We start from the raw sequence: 9,682 nt of genomic DNA, 5'->3' as shown, positions 1-9,682 counted from the left end.
GGGCATTTGGTCTAGTGGTATGATTCTCGCTTAGGGTGCGAGAGGTCCCGAGTTCAATTCTCGGAATGCCCCCATTTGCGATTTGCTTTTTGCCCTGCCCCTTTGAACTATACTTTTACTTGTCGCCTTGTCGGACCAACCACGGGCTTTTCATTTCGTTAGTTTCTCCGAATAAAAAGGGTCAATGATCCAGCCCAATGTTTAGTGGGTCGAACGGCCTTTTTTATCTTTTGGGGGTCAATTTTCAAAAACTCTATTAGTTAGGTCTTAATGGCCGTCTCTCGAAAGTCAAAGCCAGATTCAACGTGGAGGACATATTCTGAGTGGAAATTCATGCACATGCTAATATCTCGAAGCCCGAAATCAAAAGGTCAAAGTTAGGCGGGTATGACAACACTTCTGAAGTAAAATTTTTATTTTAAAATTTATTTGGTTACGCAATTTTATTTTCTTACTTCTATAGGAGAAAATGCTTTAGAAGTAGTTTTGGAGCCATTTTTTTTTTTTTTTTTTGTCGAAAAGATGACTTTATTCCCGAAACTTAAAAATCCTTACAAAAAAGGCCCAAAGACGGGGGCGTCAGCATAAAGAAAATCCCAAAGGGGGTGGGGCAGGGAAAAAACCCAACAAGCTGGAACATAGTTTGAGCGATGCGATTTAGCAAGCCAATCCGCCACCTGATTTGCGCTTTTGCTACAGGGGGTGACCGAAATGTTTTGATGATGGGCCAGGATGTAATGGGCTTCCCGTATATAGATTTCAGCTTCCCAACTCGAGTCAACCTCCCGTATATAGGCTTCAAATATTTTTGGAGCCACTTGAAGAAGTAAAAAAAAATTTACTTCTATCAAAAGTAAAAAATCAATTTCTTGCAAGAAGTTGATTTCTAAAACAAAAATTTTGCCATGCGCGCCCAAGTGACTCAGGCATTTCAAATATTCGGATTGCAAGGAATACAATGCTCCAAGGTAAATTAGCCGATTAGATTGCTTGAATCATTTGTTAAGGAGAAAATGCGGGAACATTTTGGTAACTTTTTCGTCGAATGAACGAAGCATCTCTGCATTTTTACTTGCCGGATCAAAACGACTGCCATGTCCTAAGAGATTATCAAATGTGGACCCCGTTTGACGAACTGCCAATGCGACATCCCAATGCACATCATATTTCTGGACCACCATGCTTACTTGTGAATGAGAGATACACTCGCAAAGACCACAAGGCAAGACCTACTCAATTAAAGAGGGGGGACCGGGGCCATGCATCTTTTCATATCGTGTGTAGGCTATGCATCGCGTGATCATCAGGTCGCCTAGCAACGACATGTTATGAGTCACAAATTTTTAAAAAAGTGGACCTAGCAATAAATTATACTTATTTGTTGTTTGTTTGTTTGTGGCCCTAGAATATATTATTAATCGCACAGTGAAATAAATATAGTCACATAATCACGTTTCCAAAAATCATTGAATGGATATTTTTCGAAATCGAATGTACATCAGTCAGTCATCAAGGATGGCCCAGTTGGGTCCTTTAGGTGGAAAATAACTCCCACTTCGCTTACCTCTCTAGTTATTTAGTTTATGAATAAATGATATAGATGGTCATTGAATTGTGGTCCAACGTGCAATGCGGTCTTTGAACTCTTAATTTATTCGATGTTGTCCTTTCATTAATTCAAGTTAATGGGCATCATCGAACATTTCCATATAGTGCATGGACAAAATCGAACATGTACAAAAAAAATCTAAGGACCATATTAAACAAATTAAAATTTTAGGGACCACATTAAACGTTGGACACGGTTCGGAGACCACACTGAACAAATTAAATCTTTAAATATCACATTACATATTGAGTCAAAGTTTAAGGACTATATGTGTTATTTTCCTTCAGTATAATTTCATACCACCATCGTGGAAGCAACTCCTTAGCACTTACATCAGATGGAAAATAATTCTCCATACACACAATAAATACACACACGCATGCACAGTAGCTCCTTACGAGGAAATGAACCTTAATAAGTTGATAAGCATGGAAACGCCATATTTTCCTCAGAGTTGAAGAAAATCAAGTCAAAATGCTTTTTAACTTTGCCACAACTTCTTGTTAACACAAGGCGACCTTCTAGGGGGTCGACAACAAACTAAGGATTCGGTTTCAACTTGCTCCTTATTTGATCAGCTCGTGAAGAAGACCCATGCTATTACTAATGACAGACCTCTGTTTTGTCCTTTTTCGCGCGGTCAAACGTTAGCCCCGTTTATTGTTTTGGGTATTGCCCTACTCATATGAATTTGATATACATGAACTTTCGCATCACGTGGATCTTAAGTGTGGTCCATCTCAGATTGTCATCCAGTAACTTACATGAGTTGGACCGTAGATAGTCATCCTGTAAAGTCTATGAATAGAGTTATGTACTCCTTATTATTGTACATTGAAATATACGGAATACTCTCCAAATCAATCTTCAGCTTTGTTCTTAACGTGGTATATGAGTAATAGGTCCGAGTCCAAATCTTTTCACGTCCCCAATTAAATATTTTCACACCTTATACTAGACAAAAAGATCAGATTAAGCGTGAAGGGGAGTGATGGAATAATTAAAATCAAAATGCACTTTCATTAAACAGTTTGAATTTTTAGAATAGTTGTTTCACATAATCTCACACGATCATCGTTTTTAGTAGGGTTGAGCATAATGGACAGACTGAATTGGGCTGGACCACCCGAACCAAACCATATAAAATGTTCTTCTAAAAGAAATTTCATAAATGTAAACGTAAACCTACACCTAAGATACTTATTAGTATGACTTCCAAATTCAACGACAACGCGATGCTATTAACGAGATGTGGTACATGTCATTAGCGAGAAAAATTTAACTATATCACAAAGAAAAATACAACCGCTCCAATAATTGGACCGCTCGAGAATAGGACCAGAACGATAGTCGCCGGTCATTGACCTTGGAACCAATCCTCCCGATTCGATTTCCGATTTTAGGGTGGGACCGGATCGGATTAGGAACCGATCACACCCTAATTTTGGCTTAATAATCCTCTTGTAAGAGGCTAGCGGGCATAAGACAATATGGTTGTATGCGTGACCATTTACTGCGAAAACTCGAATCAATGGAGGACGAAGACGGCTGTTGTGAATATAATGATTTAGCTTCAAACACCACCACTGCAATGGGAAAGGGAGGAGGAGAAGAGAGAACCTCATTTTCAGGGCCAGCGAGTGAAGTATTTCCTTGGAAAAAGTTAACTAAAAAATCTTAAATATATTGTATTTATATCAATTCAATCTTTAAATTTATAATTTTATTAATTAAGTCCTAAACCTTTTTAAGTTTTGCCAATTGAGTTCTATCCGGCCAATTTTAATTAGAAATCGTTGACGTGGATGCCAACTATCCTACATAGTACGGCCGGCCCCGACGTAGATAATTTTAAATAATATTTTAATATATTTTTTCATTTTTTTTTTCTAATTGCTTTCAAACTTTTTTTTCTTTTTTCCATCCACCATCCATCGTCGAGCCTCGGGCCGGCGAGGCCGATGAGAGCGACCCTCGCCTAAGGCCCACAACTTCTATTGGCCATCAACGAGGCCCAATTATTGCTGGCGGAGGGAAAAGAAAAAAAAAAGGAAAAGAAAAAAAATAAAATAAAAGAAGGAAGTAAACAAAATAAAAATAAAAAAATTCAAAAAAATTATTAAAAATATTTCCATGGCCCCGAAGGTGCCATGTAAGATGGCAAGCGTCACCGTCGGCGATTTCTGATCAAAATTGGTCGGGTGGACTCAATTGATAAGTTTGAAAATATTTAGGACTCGATTGGCAAAATTAAAATATTTAGAATTGAATTGACAAAAGCGCAATAAATTTAAAACAATGCTATTAGTAGCGACAAGGACAACAAGCGAAACCTCAGCAAATTCGCAATCACAAAATCATTTCTAAGTTTCTCTACGTGATGAAGTGGACCGCAACCACAGAAGTTGTCCATCCGTCGTTATTCTCACGAGTCATCTTTGGCTGCGATTTCAGCACGTTCTCTAAATTTGACTGACCTCCCAACCTAAGTTCAGACCGCGATTGCGTGCGCACGTTACATTACACGACCCTTTAAACTTTTGCAAGACTTTCGATACGCAGATGAACCGATTCGCGATCATCAAATTCAAATCTATAGGACAGAACATTATTTCGCAAATTAATGCGCTGCGTATCAACAAGTGTCATATGATTTCCTCACGTCTACCTTTTTCAAACCCTTGAATCTTTTTCCAAACGTGGCGAATGCAAGCACGTGCATTTCTCCTAGATGAACCCAACGGCATCAACATGAAGAAGATGTCAGAGCGAACGGATTCGGCATCTTGGCCAGCGAGGACCAGCAAGCCCTCGCCAAATTTGGGCGAAGGCCTAGGGCAAGGGCCTTTGCGGCCGCAGGCGAGGCGGCTCTTGCCACCAAAGTGAAAAAAAAAAAAGAATTGAAAAAATATATTTTTAAATGTCTATTAAAAAATGACTACGTCGATGCTAGCCACGCTACATAGGATGGCCGGCATTTACGTCAACGATTCCCTACTTAAATTGGCTATATGGACTGAATTAATATCAATACAAAAAGGTTCGTGACTAAATTAATTCAATTGAAAGGTTTGGGGCTGAATTGGTATTAAGACAATAATTTTAACACTTTTTTGGTACTTTTCCCAAAACATATTATTTTCCAACAATTTCAAGAAACTGATTTCCAGCCGAGAAAACATTTCCATGGAGAAACTTTTCCATGGAAAATGAGTTACAAGATTATATATTTGTTTGGCTAACGTGTATAAATGAGAAAATCTTAGTACTCTCTTTTAACAAACCGATCTCAATCAGGACTTCGATTTCCAATTGGGGTTCAACTGTGCCCGGGAGCAACCCGGGTCTGGCTGCCGGCGAACACGGACCGGGTCATCGGACCCTCCGCCTCCAATACTTAAAGAGAGAAGGGAAATGGTTTGAGTGTGGACACGCGCCACTGTTACGGTCCAATTTTTGGACACCCGATGGAGGCGTCGACCCCAACTTTCGAGCGAGAATTAAGAAATAAGCAGCGAATCCCGCTGACACGCTGTCTTCTGTTACTGTAGTCCTCGTTCCACGACTTCGAGAAGCTTTGGATAACGAACCTCTTTCTTTGAACTTTTGATTTTCTTTTTCGGTCTCTTTTTCTTTTTCTCCCCGGCCGGGCTTCTTTTTTTATTTATTTATTGTTTTTAACTTTCATGCTGCGTAAAATCCTCCGTTCATTCTGACCAAAAAATAAAAAATAAAATCCTCCGTTCATACTCTTCGATGTCTGAAAAGACATGCTATCAAATTATCAATAGTTCATAGCAATCGTCGAAGTCCAGTGGAAATTGGTTTTTCGCATTAGAATATCAAGCAATGGAATTATTGACCCAAGATCGGGCCCAAACGTAAAGAAGACGTTAGTAGTCCGAACCAGGTTATAGACCCACTCTATAGAATGCCCAACGAGCTCTTTCATCATTATTGAGAAGAATGCTTTAATTATGTCAAGTCTCGTGTTAGAGAATTAGTACGGTACGAAGCAATTAATATATTCAAGCCGACACATAACTCAATAGTTTTAAGCTTTTAAGTGAATGTGAGTGCAATTAAATATGTTGATGGGTTTTGACTTTGACTTCCTTTTGGTGATATTTGATGGAGCAGAATACCTAACACCGAACTCTCATAGTCACATGTGAAGGGGATATTGTCTAGATGCACATATAAATTGCGTTAGAGAAGTTCCGCATTAGAAATTGGTGTGATATGGAGTACTTAATATATCCAAGTTGGCTCCATAATTCATTGGCTTAAGCTTTTAAGTGAACGTGGATTCAAATGAAAATGTTTGGCTCGAACTTAAAGATCCATCGATCGATGGATAACTATAGCTAAAGGAACGAGAGTGGCATCACTTGGCACATTCAACGCATACAATACACCATGCGTAAGAGTACACAACATCGATCCGATCAATGCATCGGACGTAAATCGCGAGGAGCTCGTCGAATTTTGAAGAAAAGCTATTGCAAATAAAAATTTGCTTGAGTTTGAATTTCAAATTCGAATTAGATTAAGTTTATTGATTCCGGCAATCGTCTTTGATTATAGAAATTTTCCAGTTGTGTCTAATACGTTTTATTTTCCTTATGCACTTCATTGATTTCCTTTAAGAAGTTCACGTCCAAATTCAGGATGCACATGGCAACACGTGTGTTCTATAAATCAACTTCTACTTTTAAACAAAAGTGGATTTTTCTACTCCCGAAGAGAAATAATTTTTTTTTTTACCTTTTTTAAGTGGCTGCAAAACTATTTCTAAGGTAAAAAAAAAAGAAAAATACTTCAGAGGTAAAAAAAAATTGAAATTGCATAATCAAATGGATTTGTAGTCCAAAAGTTATGTTGTCAAACGGATTTCTACTTTAAAAGCGTTGTCATGTGCACCGAGCGAGCAAGGCTTCCAAGAATGTAAGCCAATCATCCCGATTCGATGTACTACCTCGCAATTCGAAATCCACTTGCTTTTGACTGGAAGTCAAATTCGATACTTTAATCGGTCATCAATAATCATCGATTAGGACATAATCATCGAAACCATTAAATTTCTCACGGGCCCCACCTCAATGGGAACCCATGCAAAACGAGTCCATCGGATTCGGTGGTTTGTCGTTACCTGTCCAACTTGTTCGGGTTCATTTCCGGGTTAACGCGATTCCACATGAAGTGTCCGAGGTCGCAGGGTCCCAACTGCCCGAACGAGAAAATTCTCCGTCGTTGGTTAAAAAATCGGGCGGGTCCCGACAACTCCCTCCTCCAATTCCGAACAAGGACGAGAATCCCGGGAAAACCAACCCCCAGGGCCCCACCCCCCCGGAATCCAATCATAAGTCAGTCTCTCATCCTCGCCCTGGACCAATTTGGATTTGTGATTCAGCGATTACGTACGATTCGTGCGACTATGCATGCATCGTTGGTCGTATAAGGCGATTAGGATTAGGTCCTCGGTCTCTATTATGTAAAACACGTGAAATCTCTTTCCTTCTTGTTTTTTCTTTCTCTTTTGTCATTACCGCAACTCGATTCGCCTTTACTAAACGCGGTATTCCCGCATTATGGAAAAAAAGGTTACGGAAACTCAACAAGAAAGAAGAGGAGAAGGAAGAAAGAGTCACAACTGGATTAGATCTCTGTCGTATCGTTCGCCCTAGACTTCATATAGTCTATCATCACCATGACGCCTACCAATACCTCATCTATAGGTACGAGCCGAGAAAGGTTGAATCGATGGTGATCTCATGAGCTTTGACGTCTTGCCGAACCACAAAGATTTGTTCTTCCAAATGTTACATTTGTGTTTATTCAACCTATTTTGGTTGTCCCCATGCAGTGATGGTATAGAAGAAATTGAACATGGGCTCGCACCACTAGTTGACAACGCAATTGTTATTAGAGAATGAATTTCCGGTGTGTGCCCGTTGCCAACGAAGATACGAGATCTAGTGATCGGCCACCGCTTATTTTGGTTAACAAATCTGTTCTTGTGGAACGATGTATGCTTAATCTACTGGTGCTCCGTTGATCCTCCTTGTTTTGTGGATTTGGCTTTGTTTGCTGTGTGCTAAGCTTTGCTCTGTTTTGATTTCCTTTGTTATGAAGGGTGAGTTTGTTTGAGGGAATACGTTTTTCAGGAATTCATTTTTTCGGAAAATGCAAAATCTACGAACTTACTCTATCAAATTCTATACAAGAAACTATTGAAAAGTTCTTTCAGTCAAATTCTACGCAGCAACTAGCCGAAGAATAGTCTCAAGGATGCCGAAGAAATTGCCAATGCTAGAAAAGCCCTATGCAATCGAAATCATAAAATGAACAATGAACACTCATCAAACCATGAAACACCACTTGACTTGACTCATCTTGATAGATTACCTTGTGTTTCATAATAGCATATATCGCCAAAATTTCGAGCAAATCAGCGAAAAATCGAGCATAAAGGTCAAGCGGTTAGATATATTACCTTATATCTCTCGTGGTAAGGTAGAATCTCCAATTAAGCTTGGTTAATGGAAACTCTAAGGTCTATGAAAATTTTGAAACCGATTCGTAAGATTTTGCTTGAAGAAGATTAACGGAAATGAAGAAAATGAAGAGCGTCATTGAAGAAGAGCCGAACCTTCCATGATGAAGATGTGAGAATCGGTGGAGTAGAGTTGAAGAACGGAAAAAAAAAACAAAAAACAAAAAAGCGAATGAAAGAGTGTAGCTGGATAGAAAGCGAGAGACTCAGATTTGGGAAAGTGTCTTCACGATAACTCACTTTCCTAATATTATGAATAAATTTCCTGTTGACCGAAAAGTATTTTCCGTTTATCAAATTATTTTCGGCTAACCAAACGGGGATGAAAGTCAAAAAAACATTTTCCCAAAAAAAAAACACTTTCCCCAAAACAAACACGCCCCAAAATCTATGTACGTCTCATGTGCCCTTTTGAGCAATTGATACAATTTCCTTTCGACAAAGAAAAAAAAAGGGTTTTACATTAATTTTTTTTATCGTGGACTCCGTGGAATAAAATTCTTGATGAATTTCAAAAATATCGATCCAATCGAGTCGGCTCCTATTTAGAGACTCTGTTCTGGTCGAAATTGATTGGCTGGTCCATTTAGAATATGTAGAAACGATGCACAGTCAGCTTATTCAGGTTGATTAAAGAGTAATATTAAATTATCATAAGTTTGCTGACTTTTATACTATGAGGAGACGTGGGAACCCATATTATTTATTTGAGCCGCGAACATATAAATATATGAATACCAGCTCGAAATTTTCTGAGCCACTCGTGGAATGATGCCTCCACAAGTTATCAGATATTTATATTATCCTCTCAACGAAATATTACTATAAATCACGTGTTAATTAAGCAAGTGATTAAATAGCACGTACGATTCGTATGCCCTCGTCATAAGCTCGTGCCCTGATGTCGGAGCCACGTAAGGACATGTAAAAGTCACGTGGTTTTTCGTTTTCTGTACCTTTCTTCGTCAAGTGAATTTTGAATATATTTTCCTATGGTTGGTTTGGGAAAAAAAGGAAAGAATTTCTTACTCATATGGTCACTGCTTTTGCCACCGATTCTTGAAGCAATCATCAGCTACTTTGTTTTCTCGAAAAGAGAGTCTGATTCAATTGAGAAGGGTACGACGGAACCCGCAAAATATCCTGCTAATCCTGTCGTCCTCCGGATAAGAAGCGAGCCGATTAATTCAGATGAACTCCATTTGCACCCGACAATGTTGAGGAACACGATCTACGCATAGAAAGATTGTTCTTTTATCACTAGAGAATCTTTATGCGAGGAGGGTGTCATACTTGGGATTTTAAAGAAATGAAAGAGTGCTGTTTCTTGACTTAGGTTTCGACTTTACTAGGTGTTGATACCTAAAAATAATCCAAGAAGGCTCGTGACAAGCACGTGAGGGGGCGACAATCAGCTACAAGAAAGAACACCGAGACAAGGTACGTACCGATCAAAAAGATAGCACATGTCGGGGTAAATTCTGGTGCCATTTCCTTTCGTAACGAGAAAAGCGCGC

General features: G+C 39.0%; 1 non-coding gene across 1 annotated transcript; it reads left to right on the top strand.

Moving 5' to 3' along the window:
* Nucleotides 1–72, top strand: TRNAP-AGG. Its single transcript has one exon. It is a non-coding gene; the product is annotated as a tRNA-Pro (tRNA).
* The last annotated feature ends 9,610 nt before the right edge of the window (nucleotides 73–9,682 follow it).

Source organism: Rhodamnia argentea, chromosome 6 (genome assembly GCF_020921035.1).
Source record: "Rhodamnia argentea isolate NSW1041297 chromosome 6, ASM2092103v1, whole genome shotgun sequence".
In the NCBI taxonomy this organism is placed as follows: Eukaryota; Viridiplantae; Streptophyta; class Magnoliopsida; order Myrtales; family Myrtaceae; genus Rhodamnia; species Rhodamnia argentea.
The sequence above is the reverse complement of the archived record's forward strand: the minus strand, read 5'-3'. Positions and strand labels throughout refer to the sequence as shown.